This window comes from Phyllobates terribilis, unplaced genomic scaffold (assembly GCF_046119375.1).
Source record: "Phyllobates terribilis strain yellow unplaced genomic scaffold, ASM4611937v1 Scaffold_10__3_contigs__length_209671492, whole genome shotgun sequence".
NCBI lineage: Eukaryota > Metazoa > Chordata > Amphibia > Anura > Dendrobatidae > Phyllobates > Phyllobates terribilis.
Window position 1 is genome coordinate 85,583,683 of NW_027362770.1, and position 13,956 is coordinate 85,597,638.

Here is a 13,956-nt window from a genome sequence, read left to right on the forward strand (position 1 = left end):
TTTAAATGCCCCTTGGAAGAGACGTGGAGGTCGCAGTAGCTTAACAAGACGGTTTAAATGCCCCTTGGAAGAGCGGTGGAGGTCGCAGTAGCTTAACAAGACAGTTTAAATGCCCCTTGAAAGAGACGTGCAGGTCGCAGTAGCTTAACAAAACGGTTTAAATGCCACTTGGAAGAGACGTGCAGGTCGCAGTAGCTTAACAAGACAGTTTAAATGCCTCTTGAAAGAGACGTGCAGGTCGCAGTAGCTTAACAAGATGGTTTAAATGCCCCTTGGAAGTGCGGTGGAGGTCGCAGTAGCTTAACAAGATGGTTTAAATGCCCCTTGGAATAGACATGCAGGTCACAGCATCTTAACAAGACGGTTTAAATGCCCCTTGGAAGAGACGTGGAGGTCGCAGTAGCTTAACAAGACGGTTTAAATGCCCCTTGGAAGAGACATGCAGGTCGCAGTAGCTTAACAAGACAGTTTAAATGCCCCTTGAAAGAGACATGCAGGTCACAGCAGCTTAACAAAACGGTTTAAATGCCCCTTGGAAGAGCGGTGGAGGTCGCAGTAGCTTAACGAGACAGTTTAAATGCCTCTTGAAAAAGACGTGCAGGTCGCAGTAGCTTAACAAGACGGTTTAAATGCCCCTTGGAAGTGCGGTGGAGGTCGCAGTAGCTTAACAAGACGGTTTAAATGCCCCTTGGAAAAGTGGTGGAGGTTACAGTAGCTTAAGATCACGGTTTAAATGCCCCATGGAAGAGATGTGCAAGTCGCAGTAGCTTAACAAGACTGTTTAAATGCCCCATGGAAGTGCGATGGAGGTCGCAGTAGCTTAACAAGACGGTTGAAATGCCCCTTGGAAGAGACATGCAGGTCACATCAGCCTAACAAGACGGTTTAAATGCCCCTTGGAAGAGACATGCAGGTCACATCAGCTTAACAAGACGGTTTAAATGCCCCTTGGAAGAGACGTGGAGGTCGCAGTAGCTTAACAAGACGGTTTAAATGCCCCTTGGAAGAGACATGCAGGTCGCAGAAGCTAAACAAGACAGTTTAAATGCCCCTTGGAAGAGACGTGCAGGTCGCAGTAGCTTAACAAGATGGTTTAAATGCCCCTTGGAAGAGCGGTGGAGGTCGCAGTAGCTAAAGAAGACAGTTTAAATGCCCCTTGGAAGAGACATGCATGTCGCAGTGGCTTAACAAGAGGGTTTAAATGCCCCTTGGAAGAGGCTTGCAGGTCTCAGTAGCTTACCAAGATGATTTAAATGACCCTTGGAAGAGACGTGCAGGTCGCAGTAGCTTAACAAGACAGTTTAACTGCCCCTTGGAAGAGCGGTGGAGGTCGCAGTAGCTTAACAAGACAGTTTAAATGCCACTTGGAAGAAACATGAATTTCGAAGCAGCTTAACAAGACTGTTTAAATTCCCCTAGTAAAAGACGTGCAGGTGGCAGAGGCTTAACAAGACAGTTTAAATGCCCATTGGAAGAGACATGCAGGTCGCAGTAGCTTAACAAGACAGTTTAAATGCACCTTGGAAGAGAAGTACAGGTTGCAGTAGCTTAACAAGACGGTTTAAATGCCCCGTGGAAAAGTGGTGGAGGTTACAGTAGCTTAACAAGACGGTTTAAATGCCCCTTGGAAGAGACGTGCAAGTTACAGTAGCTTAACAAGACGGTTTAAATGCCCCTTGGAAGAGATGTGCAGGTCGCAGTAGCTTAACAAGATGGTTTAAATGCCCCTTGGAAGAGCGGTGGAGATCGCAGTAGCTTAACACGATGGTTTAAATGCCCCTTGGAAGAGACATGCAGGTCGCAGCAGCATAAAAAGACGGTTTAAATGCCCCTTGGAAGAGACGTGCATGTCGTAGAGGCTTAACAAGACGGTTTAAATGCCCCTTGGAAGAGACATGCAAGTCGCAGTAGATTAACAAGACGTTTTAAATGCCCCTTGGAAAAGTGGTGGAGGTTACAGTAGCTTAACAAGATGGTTTGAATGCCCCTTGGAAGAGACGATCAAGTATCAGGAGCTTAAAAAGAAGGTTAAAATGCGCCTTGGAAAAGAAGTGCAGGTCGCAGTAGCATAACAAGACGGTTTAAATGCCCCTTGGAAGAGACGAGCAGGTCGCAGTAGCTTAACAAGATGGTTTAAATGCCCCTTGGAAGAGACGTGCAGGTAGCAGTAGCTTAACAAGACAGTTTAAATCCCACTTGGTAGAGACGAGCAAGTCGCAGGATCTTAACAAGAGGGTTTAAATGCCCCTTAGAATAGGCTTGCAGGTCGCAGTAGCTTAACAAGATGGTTTAAATGCCCCGTGGAAAAGTGGTGGAGGTTACAGTAGCTTAACAAGACGGTTTAATTGCCCCTTGGAAGAGAAGTGCAAGTTACAGTAGCTTAACAAGACTGTTTAAATGCCCCTTGGAAGAGATGTGCAGGTCGCAGTAGCTTAACAAGATGGTTTAAATGTCCCTTGGAAGAGCGGTGGAGGTCGCAGTAGCTTATCACGATGGTTTAAATGACCCTTGGAAGAGACGTGCAGGTCGCAGAGGCTTAACAAGATGGATTAAATGCCCCTTGGAAGAGACATGCAGATCGCAGTAGCTTAACAAGATGGTTTAAAAGCCCCTTGGAAGAGACGTGCAAGTCGCAGTAGCTTAACAAGACGTTTTAAATGCCCCTTGGAAGAGACGTGGAGGTCGCAGTAGCTTAACAAGACGGTTTAAATGCCCCTTGGAAGAGCGGTGGAGGTCGCAGTAGCTTAACAAGACAGTTTAAATGCCCCTTGAAAGAGACGTGCAGGTCGCAGTAGCTTAACAAAACGGTTTAAATGCCACTTGGAAGAGACGTGCAGGTCGCAGTAGCTTAACAAGACAGTTTAAATGCCTTTTGAAAGAGACGTGCAGGTCGCAGTAGCTTAACAAGATGGTTTAAATGCCCCTTGGAAGTGCGGTGGAGGTCGCAGTAGCTTAACAAGATGGTTTAAATGCCCCTTGGAATAGACATGCAGGTCACAGCATCTTAACAAGACGGTTTAAATGCCCCTTGGAAGAGACGTGGAGGTCGCAGTAGCTTAACAAGACGGTTTAAATGCCCCTTGGTAGAGACATGCAGGTCGCAGTAGCTTAACAAGACAGTTTAAATGCCCCTTGAAAGAGACATGCAGGTCACAGCAGCTTAACAAGACGGTTTAAATGCCCCTTGGAAGAGCGGTGGATGTCGCAGTAGCTTAACGAGACAGTTTAAATGCCTCTTGAAAAAGACGTGCAGGTCGCAGTAGCTTAACAAGACGGTTTAAATGCCCCTTGGAAGTGCGGTGGAGGTCGCAGTAGCTTAACAAGACGGTTTAAATGCCCCTTGGAAAAGTGGTGGAGGTTACAGTAGCTTAAGAACACGGTTTAAATGCCCCATGGAAGAGATGTGCAAGTCGCAGTAGCTTAACAAGACTGTTTAAATGCCCCATGGAAGTGCGGTGGAGGTCGCAGTAGCTTAACAAGACAGTTTAAATGCCACTTGGAAGAAACATGAATTTCGAAGCAGCTTAACAAGACTGTTTAAATTCCCCTAGTAAAAGACGTGCAGGTCGCAGAGGCTTAACAAGACAGTTTAAATGCCCATTGGAAGAGACATGCAGGTCGCAGTAGCTTAACAAGACAGTTTAAATGCACCTTGGAAGAGAAGTACAGGTTGCAGTAGCTTAACAAGACGGTTTAAATGCCCCGTGGAAAAGTGGTGGAGGTTACAGTAGCTTAACAAGACGGTTTAAATGCCCCTTGGAAGAGACGTGCAAGTTACAGTAGCTTAACAAGACGGTTTAAATGCCCCTTGGAAGAGATGTGCAGGTCGCAGTAGCTTAACAAGATGGTTTAAATGCCCCTTGGAAGAGCGGTGGAGATCGCAGTAGCTTAACACGATGGTTTAAATGCCCCTTGGAAGAGACATGCAGGTCGCAGCAGCATAAAAAGACGGTTTAAATGCCCCTTGGAAGAGACGTGCATGTCGTAGAGGCTTAACAAGACGGTTTAAATGCCCCTTGGAAGAGACATGCAAGTCGCAGTAGATTAACAAGACGTTTTAAATGCCCCTTGGAAAAGTGGTGGAGGTTACAGTAGCTTAACAAGATGGTTTGAATGCCCCTTGGAAGAGACGATCAAGTATCAGGAGCTTAAAAAGAAGGTTTAAATGCGCCTTGGAAAAGAAGTGCAGGTCGCAGTAGCATAACAAGACGGTTTAAATGCCCCTTGGAAGAGACGAGCAGGTCGCAGTAGCTTAACAAGATGGTTTAAATGCCCCTTGGAAGAGACGTGCAGGTAGCAGTAGCTTAACAAGACAGTTTAAATCCCACTTGGTAGAGACGAGCAAGTCGCAGGATCTTAACAAGAGGGTTTAAATGCCCCTTAGAATAGGCTTGCAGGTCGCAGTAGCTTAACAAGATGGTTTAAATGCCCCGTGGAAAAGTGGTGGAGGTTACAGTAGCTTAACAAGACGGTTTAATTGCCCCTTGGAAGAGAAGTGCAAGTTACAGTAGCTTAACAAGACTGTTTAAATGCCCCTTGGAAGAGATGTGCAGGTCGCAGTAGCTTAACAAGATGGTTTAAATGTCCCTTGGAAGAGCGGTGGAGGTCGCAGTAGCTTATCACGATGGTTTAAATGACCCTTGGAAGAGACGTGCAGGTCGCAGAGGCTTAACAAGATGGATTAAATGCCCCTTGGAAGAGACATGCAGATCGCAGTAGCTTAACAAGATGGTTTAAAAGCCCCTTGGAAGAGACGTGCAAGTCGCAGTAGCTTAACAAGACGTTTTAAATGCCCCTTGGAAGAGACGTGGAGGTCGCAGTAGCTTAACAAGACGGTTTAAATGCCCCTTGGAAGAGCGGTGGAGGTCGCAGTAGCTTAACAAGACGGTTTAAATGCCCCTTGAAAGAGACGTGCAGGTCGCAGTAGCTTAACAAAACGGTTTAAATGCCACTTGGAAGAGACGTGCAGGTCGCAGTAGCTTAACAAGACAGTTTAAATGCCTTTTGAAAGAGACGTGCAGGTCGCAGTAGCTTAACAAGATGGTTTAAATGCCCCTTGGAAGTGCGGTGGAGGTCGCAGTAGCTTAACAAGATGGTTTAAATGCCCCTTGCAATAGACATGCAGGTCACAGCATCTTAACAAGACGGTTTAAATGCCCCTTGGAAGAGACGTGGAGGTCGCAGTAGCTTAACAAGACGGTTTAAATGCCCCTTGGTAGAGACATGCAGGTCGCAGTAGCTTAACAAGACAGTTTAAATGCCCCTTGAAAGAGACATGCAGGTCACAGCAGCTTAACAAGACGGTTTAAATGCCCCTTGGAAGAGCGGTGGAGGTCGCAGTAGCTTAACGAGACAGTTTAAATGCCTCTTGAAAAAGACGTGCAGGTCGCAGTAGCTTAACAAGACGGTTTAAATGCCCCTTGGAAGTGCGGTGGAAGTCGCAGTAGCTTAACAAGACGGTTTAAATGCCCCTTGGAAAAGTGGTGGAGGTTACAGTAGCTTAAGAACACGGTTTAAATGCCCCATGGAAGAGATGTGCAAGTCGCAGTAGCTTAACAAGACTGTTTAAATGCCCCATGGAAGTGCGGTGGAGGTCGCAGTAGCTTAACAAGACGGTTGAAATGCCCCTTGGAAGAGACATGCAGGTCACATCAGCCTAACAAGACGGTTTAAATGCCCCTTGGAAGAGACATGCAGGTCACATCAGCTTAACAAGACGGTTTAAATGCCCCTTGGAAGAGACGTGGAGGTCGCAGTAGCTTAACAAGACGGTTTAAATGCCCCTTGGAAGAGACATGCAGGTCGCAGAAGCTAAACAACACAGTTTAAATCCCACTTGGTAGAGACGAGCAAGTCGCATGATCTTAACAAGAGGGTTTAAATGCCCCTTAGAATAGGCTTGCAGGTCGCAGTAGCTTAACAAGATGGTTTAAATGCCCCGTGGAAAAGTGGTGGAGGTTACAGTAGCTTAACAAGACGGTTTAAATGCCCCTTGGAAGAGAAGTGCAAGTTACAGTAGCTTAACAAGACTGTTTAAATGCCCCTTGGAAGAGATGTGCAGGTCGCAGTAGCTTAACAAGATGGTTTAAATGTCCCTTGGAAGAGCGGTGGAGGTCGCAGTAGCTTATCACGATGGTTTAAATGACCCTTGGAAGAGACGTGCAGGTCGCAGAGGCTTAACAAGATGGTTTAAATGCCCCTTGGAAGAGACATGCAGGTCGCAGTAGCTTAACAAGATGGTTTAAAAGCCCCTTGGAAGAGACGTGCAAGTCGCAGTAGCTTAACAAGACGTTTTAAATGCCCCTTGGAAGAGACGTGGAGGTCGCAGTAGCTTAACAAGACGGTTTAAATGCCCCTTGGAAGAGCGGTGGAGGTCGCAGTAGCTTAACAAGACAGTTTAAATGCCCCTTGAAAGAGACGTGCAGGTCGCAGTAGCTTAACAAAACGGTTTAAATGCCACTTGGAAGAGACGTGCAGGTCGCAGTAGCTTAACAAGACAGTTTAAATGCCTCTTGAAAGAGACGTGCAGGTCGCAGTAGCTTAACAAGATGGTTTAAATGCCCCTTGGAAGTGCGGTGGAGGTCGCAGTAGCTTAACAAGATGGTTTAAATGCCCCTTGGAATAGACATGCAGGTCACAGCATCTTAACAAGACGGTTTAAATGCCCCTTGGAAGAGACGTGGAGGTCGCAGTAGCTTAACAAGACGGTTTAAATGCCCCTTGGTAGAGACATGCAGGTCGCAGTAGCTTAACAAGACAGTTTAAATGCCCCTTGAAAGAGACATGCAGGTCACAGCAGCTTAACAAGACGGTTTAAATGCCCCTTGGAAGAGCGGTGGAGGTCGCAGTAGCTTAACGAGACAGTTTAAATGCCTCTTGAAAAAGACGTGCAGGTCGCAGTAGCTTAACAAGACGGTTTAAATGCCCCTTGGAAGTGCGGTGGAGGTCGCAGTAGCTTAACAAGACGGTTTAAATGCCCCTTGGAAAAGTGGTGGAGGTTACAGTAGCTTAAGAACACGGTTTAAATGCCCCATGGAAGAGATGTGCAAGTCGCAGTAGCTTAACAAGACTGTTTAAATGCCCCATGGAAGTGCGGTGGAGGTCGCAGTAGCTTAACAAGACGGTTGAAATGCCCCTTGGAAGAGACATGCAGGTCACATCAGCCTAACAAGACGGTTTAAATGCCCCTTGGAAGAGACATGCAGGTCACATCAGCTTAACAAGACGGTTTAAATGCCCCTTGGAAGAGACGTGGAGGTCGCAGTAGCTTAACAAGACGGTTTAAATGCCCCTTGGAAGAGACATGCAGGTCGCAGAAGCTAAACAAGACAGTTTAAATGCCCCTTGGAAGAGACGTGCAGGTCGCAGTAGCTTAACAAGATGGTTTAAATGCCCCTTGGAAGAGCGGTGGAGGTCGCAGTAGCTAAAGAAGACAGTTTAAATGCCCCTTGGAAGAGACATGCAGGTCGCAGTAGCTTAACAAGAGGGTTTAAATGCCCCTTGGAAGAGGCTTGCAGGTCGCAGTAGCTTACCAAGACGATTTAAATGACCCTTGGAAGAGACGTGCAGGTCGCAGTAGCTTAACAAGACAGTTTAACTGCCCCTTGGAAGAGCGGTGGAGGTCGCAGTAGCTTAACAAGACAGTTTAAATGCCCCTTGAAAGAGACGTGCAGGTCGCAGTAGCTTAACAAAACGGTTTAAATGCCACTTGGAAGAGACGTGCAGGTCGCAGTAGCTTAACAAGACAGTTTAAATGCCTTTTGAAAGAGACGTGCAGGTCGCAGTAGCTTAACAAGATGGTTTAAATGCCCCTTGGAAGTGCGGTGGAGGTCGCAGTAGCTTAACAAGATGGTTTAAATGCCCCTTGGAATAGACATGCAGGTCACAGCATCTTAACAAGACGGTTTAAATGCCCCTTGGAAGAGACGTGGAGGTCGCAGTAGCTTAACAAGACGGTTTAAATGCCCCTTGGTAGAGACATGCAGGTCGCAGTAGCTTAACAAGACAGTTTAAATGCCCCTTGAAAGAGACATGCAGGTCACAGCAGCTTAACAAGACGGTTTAAATGCCCCTTGGAAGAGCGGTGGATGTCGCAGTAGCTTAACGAGACAGTTTAAATGCCTCTTGAAAAAGACGTGCAGGTCGCAGTAGCTTAACAAGACGGTTTAAATGCCCCTTGGAAGTGCGGTGGAGGTCGCAGTAGCTTAACAAGACGGTTTAAATGCCCCTTGGAAAAGTGGTGGAGGTTACAGTAGCTTAAGAACACGGTTTAAATGCCCCATGGAAGAGATGTGCAAGTCGCAGTAGCTTAACAAGACTGTTTAAATGCCCCATGGAAGTGCGGTGGAGGTCGCAGTAGCTTAACAAGACAGTTTAAATGCCACTTGGAAGAAACATGAATTTCGAAGCAGCTTAACAAGACTGTTTAAATTCCCCTAGTAAAAGACGTGCAGGTCGCAGAGGCTTAACAAGACAGTTTAAATGCCCATTGGAAGAGACATGCAGGTCGCAGTAGCTTAACAAGACAGTTTAAATGCACCTTGGAAGAGAAGTACAGGTTGCAGTAGCTTAACAAGACGGTTTAAATGCCCCGTGGAAAAGTGGTGGAGGTTACAGTAGCTTAACAAGACGGTTTAAATGCCCCTTGGAAGAGACGTGCAAGTTACAGTAGCTTAACAAGACGGTTTAAATGCCCCTTGGAAGAGATGTGCAGGTCGCAGTAGCTTAACAAGATGGTTTAAATGCCCCTTGGAAGAGCGGTGGAGATCGCAGTAGCTTAACACGATGGTTTAAATGCCCCTTGGAAGAGACATGCAGGTCGCAGCAGCATAAAAAGACGGTTTAAATGCCCCTTGGAAGAGACGTGCATGTCGTAGAGGCTTAACAAGACGGTTTAAATGCCCCTTGGAAGAGACATGCAAGTCGCAGTAGATTAACAAGACGTTTTAAATGCCCCTTGGAAAAGTGGTGGAGGTTACAGTAGCTTAACAAGATGGTTTGAATGCCCCTTGGAAGAGACGATCAAGTATCAGGAGCTTAAAAAGAAGGTTTAAATGCGCCTTGGAAAAGAAGTGCAGGTCGCAGTAGCATAACAAGACGGTTTAAATGCCCCTTGGAAGAGACGAGCAGGTCGCAGTAGCTTAACAAGATGGTTTAAATGCCCCTTGGAAGAGACGTGCAGGTAGCAGTAGCTTAACAAGACAGTTTAAATCCCACTTGGTAGAGACGAGCAAGTCGCAGGATCTTAACAAGAGGGTTTAAATGCCCCTTAGAATAGGCTTGCAGGTCGCAGTAGCTTAACAAGATGGTTTAAATGCCCCGTGGAAAAGTGGTGGAGGTTACAGTAGCTTAACAAGACGGTTTAATTGCCCCTTGGAAGAGAAGTGCAAGTTACAGTAGCTTAACAAGACTGTTTAAATGCCCCTTGGAAGAGATGTGCAGGTCGCAGTAGCTTAACAAGATGGTTTAAATGTCCCTTGGAAGAGCGGTGGAGGTCGCAGTAGCTTATCACGATGGTTTAAATGACCCTTGGAAGAGACGTGCAGGTCGCAGAGGCTTAACAAGATGGATTAAATGCCCCTTGGAAGAGACATGCAGATCGCAGTAGCTTAACAAGATGGTTTAAAAGCCCCTTGGAAGAGACGTGCAAGTCGCAGTAGCTTAACAAGACGTTTTAAATGCCCCTTGGAAGAGACGTGGAGGTCGCAGTAGCTTAACAAGACGGTTTAAATGCCCCTTGGAAGAGCGGTGGAGGTCGCAGTAGCTTAACAAGACGGTTTAAATGCCCCTTGAAAGAGACGTGCAGGTCGCAGTAGCTTAACAAAACGGTTTAAATGCCACTTGGAAGAGACGTGCAGGTCGCAGTAGCTTAACAAGACAGTTTAAATGCCTTTTGAAAGAGACGTGCAGGTCGCAGTAGCTTAACAAGATGGTTTAAATGCCCCTTGGAAGTGCGGTGGAGGTCGCAGTAGCTTAACAAGATGGTTTAAATGCCCCTTGCAATAGACATGCAGGTCACAGCATCTTAACAAGACGGTTTAAATGCCCCTTGGAAGAGACGTGGAGGTCGCAGTAGCTTAACAAGACGGTTTAAATGCCCCTTGGTAGAGACATGCAGGTCGCAGTAGCTTAACAAGACAGTTTAAATGCCCCTTGAAAGAGACATGCAGGTCACAGCAGCTTAACAAGACGGTTTAAATGCCCCTTGGAAGAGCGGTGGAGGTCGCAGTAGCTTAACGAGACAGTTTAAATGCCTCTTGAAAAAGACGTGCAGGTCGCAGTAGCTTAACAAGACGGTTTAAATGCCCCTTGGAAGTGCGGTGGAGGTCGCAGTAGCTTAACAAGACGGTTTAAATGCCCCTTGGAAAAGTGGTGGAGGTTACAGTAGCTTAAGAACACGGTTTAAATGCCCCATGGAAGAGATGTGCAAGTCGCAGTAGCTTAACAAGACTGTTTAAATGCCCCATGGAAGTGCGGTGGAGGTCGCAGTAGCTTAACAAGACGGTTGAAATGCCCCTTGGAAGAGACATGCAGGTCACATCAGCCTAACAAGACGGTTTAAATGCCCCTTGGAAGAGACATGCAGGTCACATCAGCTTAACAAGACGGTTTAAATGCCCCTTGGAAGAGACGTGGAGGTCGCAGTAGCTTAACAAGACGGTTTAAATGCCCCTTGGAAGAGACATGCAGGTCGCAGAAGCTAAACAACACAGTTTAAATCCCACTTGGTAGAGACGAGCAAGTCGCATGATCTTAACAAGAGGGTTTAAATGCCCCTTAGAATAGGCTTGCAGGTCGCAGTAGCTTAACAAGATGGTTTAAATGCCCCGTGGAAAAGTGGTGGAGGTTACAGTAGCTTAACAAGACGGTTTAAATGCCCCTTGGAAGAGAAGTGCAAGTTACAGTAGCTTAACAAGACTGTTTAAATGCCCCTTGGAAGAGATGTGCAGGTCGCAGTAGCTTAACAAGATGGTTTAAATGTCCCTTGGAAGAGCGGTGGAGGTCGCAGTAGCTTATCACGATGGTTTAAATGACCCTTGGAAGAGACGTGCAGGTCGCAGAGGCTTAACAAGATGGTTTAAATGCCCCTTGGAAGAGACATGCAGGTCGCAGTAGCTTAACAAGATGGTTTAAAAGCCCCTTGGAAGAGACGTGCAAGTCGCAGTAGCTTAACAAGACGTTTTAAATGCCCCTTGGAAGAGACGTGGAGGTCGCAGTAGCTTAACAAGACGGTTTAAATGCCCCTTGGAAGAGCGGTGGAGGTCGCAGTAGCTTAACAAGACAGTTTAAATGCCCCTTGAAAGAGACGTGCAGGTCGCAGTAGCTTAACAAAACGGTTTAAATGCCACTTGGAAGAGACGTGCAGGTCGCAGTAGCTTAACAAGACAGTTTAAATGCCTCTTGAAAGAGACGTGCAGGTCGCAGTAGCTTAACAAGATGGTTTAAATGCCCCTTGGAAGTGCGGTGGAGGTCGCAGTAGCTTAACAAGATGGTTTAAATGCCCCTTGGAATAGACATGCAGGTCACAGCATCTTAACAAGACGGTTTAAATGCCCCTTGGAAGAGACGTGGAGGTCGCAGTAGCTTAACAAGACGGTTTAAATGCCCCTTGGTAGAGACATGCAGGTCGCAGTAGCTTAACAAGACAGTTTAAATGCCCCTTGAAAGAGACATGCAGGTCACAGCAGCTTAACAAGACGGTTTAAATGCCCCTTGGAAGAGCGGTGGAGGTCGCAGTAGCTTAACGAGACAGTTTAAATGCCTCTTGAAAAAGACGTGCAGGTCGCAGTAGCTTAACAAGACGGTTTAAATGCCCCTTGGAAGTGCGGTGGAGGTCGCAGTAGCTTAACAAGACGGTTTAAATGCCCCTTGGAAAAGTGGTGGAGGTTACAGTAGCTTAAGAACACGGTTTAAATGCCCCATGGAAGAGATGTGCAAGTCGCAGTAGCTTAACAAGACTGTTTAAATGCCCCATGGAAGTGCGGTGGAGGTCGCAGTAGCTTAACAAGACGGTTGAAATGCCCCTTGGAAGAGACATGCAGGTCACATCAGCCTAACAAGACGGTTTAAATGCCCCTTGGAAGAGACATGCAGGTCACATCAGCTTAACAAGACGGTTTAAATGCCCCTTGGAAGAGACGTGGAGGTCGCAGTAGCTTAACAAGACGGTTTAAATGCCCCTTGGAAGAGACATGCAGGTCGCAGAAGCTAAACAAGACAGTTTAAATGCCCCTTGGAAGAGACGTGCAGGTCGCAGTAGCTTAACAAGATGGTTTAAATGCCCCTTGGAAGAGCGGTGGAGGTCGCAGTAGCTAAAGAAGACAGTTTAAATGCCCCTTGGAAGAGACATGCAGGTCGCAGTAGCTTAACAAGAGGGTTTAAATGCCCCTTGGAAGAGGCTTGCAGGTCGCAGTAGCTTACCAAGACGATTTAAATGACCCTTGGAAGAGACGTGCAGGTCGCAGTAGCTTAACAAGACAGTTTAACTGCCCCTTGGAAGAGCGGTGGAGGTCGCAGTATCTTAACAAGACAGTTTAAATGCCACTTGGAAGAAACATGAATTTCGAAGCAGCTTAACAAGACTGTTTAAATGCCCCTAGTAAAAGACGTGCAGGTCGCAGAGGCTTAACAAGACAGTTTAAATGCCCATTGGAAGAGACATGCAGGTCGCAGTAGCTTAACAAGACAGTTTAAATGCACCTTGGAAGAGAAGTACAGGTTGCAGTAGCTTAACAAGACGGTTTAAATGCCCCGTGGAAAAGTGGTGGAGGTTACAGTAGCTTAACAAGACGGTTTAAATGCCCCTTGGAAGAGAAGTGCAAGTTACAGTAGCTTAACAAGACGGTTTAAATGCCCCTTGGAAGAGATGTGCAGGTCGCAGTAGCTTAACAAGACGGTTTAAATGCCCCTTGGAAGAGCGGTGGAGGTCGCAGTAGCTTAACACGATGGTTTAAATGCCCCTTGGAAGAGACATGCAGGTCGCAGCAGCATAAAAAGACGGTTTAAATGCCCCTTGGAAGAGACGTGCATGTCGTAGAGGCTTAACAAGACGGTTTAAATGCCCCTTGGAAGAGACATGCAAGTCGCAGTAGCTTAACAAGACGTTTTAAATGCCCCTTGGAAAAGTGGTGGAGGTTACAGTAGCATAACAAGATGATTTGAATGCCCCTTGGAAGAGACGATCAAGTATCAGGAGCTTAAAAAGAAGGTTTAAATGCGCCTTGGAAGAGAAGTGCAGGTCGCAGTAGCATAACAAGACGGTTTAAATGCCCCTTGGAAGAGACGAGCAGGTCGCAGTAGCTTAACAAGATGGTTTAAATGCCCCTTGGAAGAGACGTGCAGGTAGCAGTAGCTTAACAAGACAGTTTAAATCCCACTTGGTAGAGACGAGCAAGTCGCAGGATCTTAACAAGAGGGTTTAAATGCCCCTTAGAATAGGCTTGCAGGTCGCAGTAGCTTAACAAGATGGTTTAAATGCCCCGTGGAAAAGTGGTGGAGGTTACAGTAGCTTAACAAGACGGTTTAAATGCCCCTTGGAAGAGAAGTGCAAGTTACAGTAGCTTAACAAGACTGTTTAAATGCCCCTTGGAAGAGATGTGCAGGTCGCAGTAGCTTAACAAGATGGTTTAAATGTCCCTTGGAAGAGCGGTGGAGGTCGCAGTAGCTTATCACGATGGTTTAAATGACCCTTGGAAGAGACGTGCAGGTCGCAGAGGCTTAACAAGATGGTTTAAATGCCCCTTGGAAGAGACATGCAGGTCGCAGTAGCTTAACAAGATGGTTTAAAAGCCCCTTGGAAGAGACGTGCAAGTCGCAGTAGCTTAACAAGACGTTTTAAATGCCCCTTGGAAAAGTGGTGGAGGTTACAGTAGCTTAACAAGATGGTTTAAATGCCCCTTGGAAGAGACGATCAAGTCGCAGGAGCTTAAAAAGAAGGTTTAAATGCGCCTTGGAAGA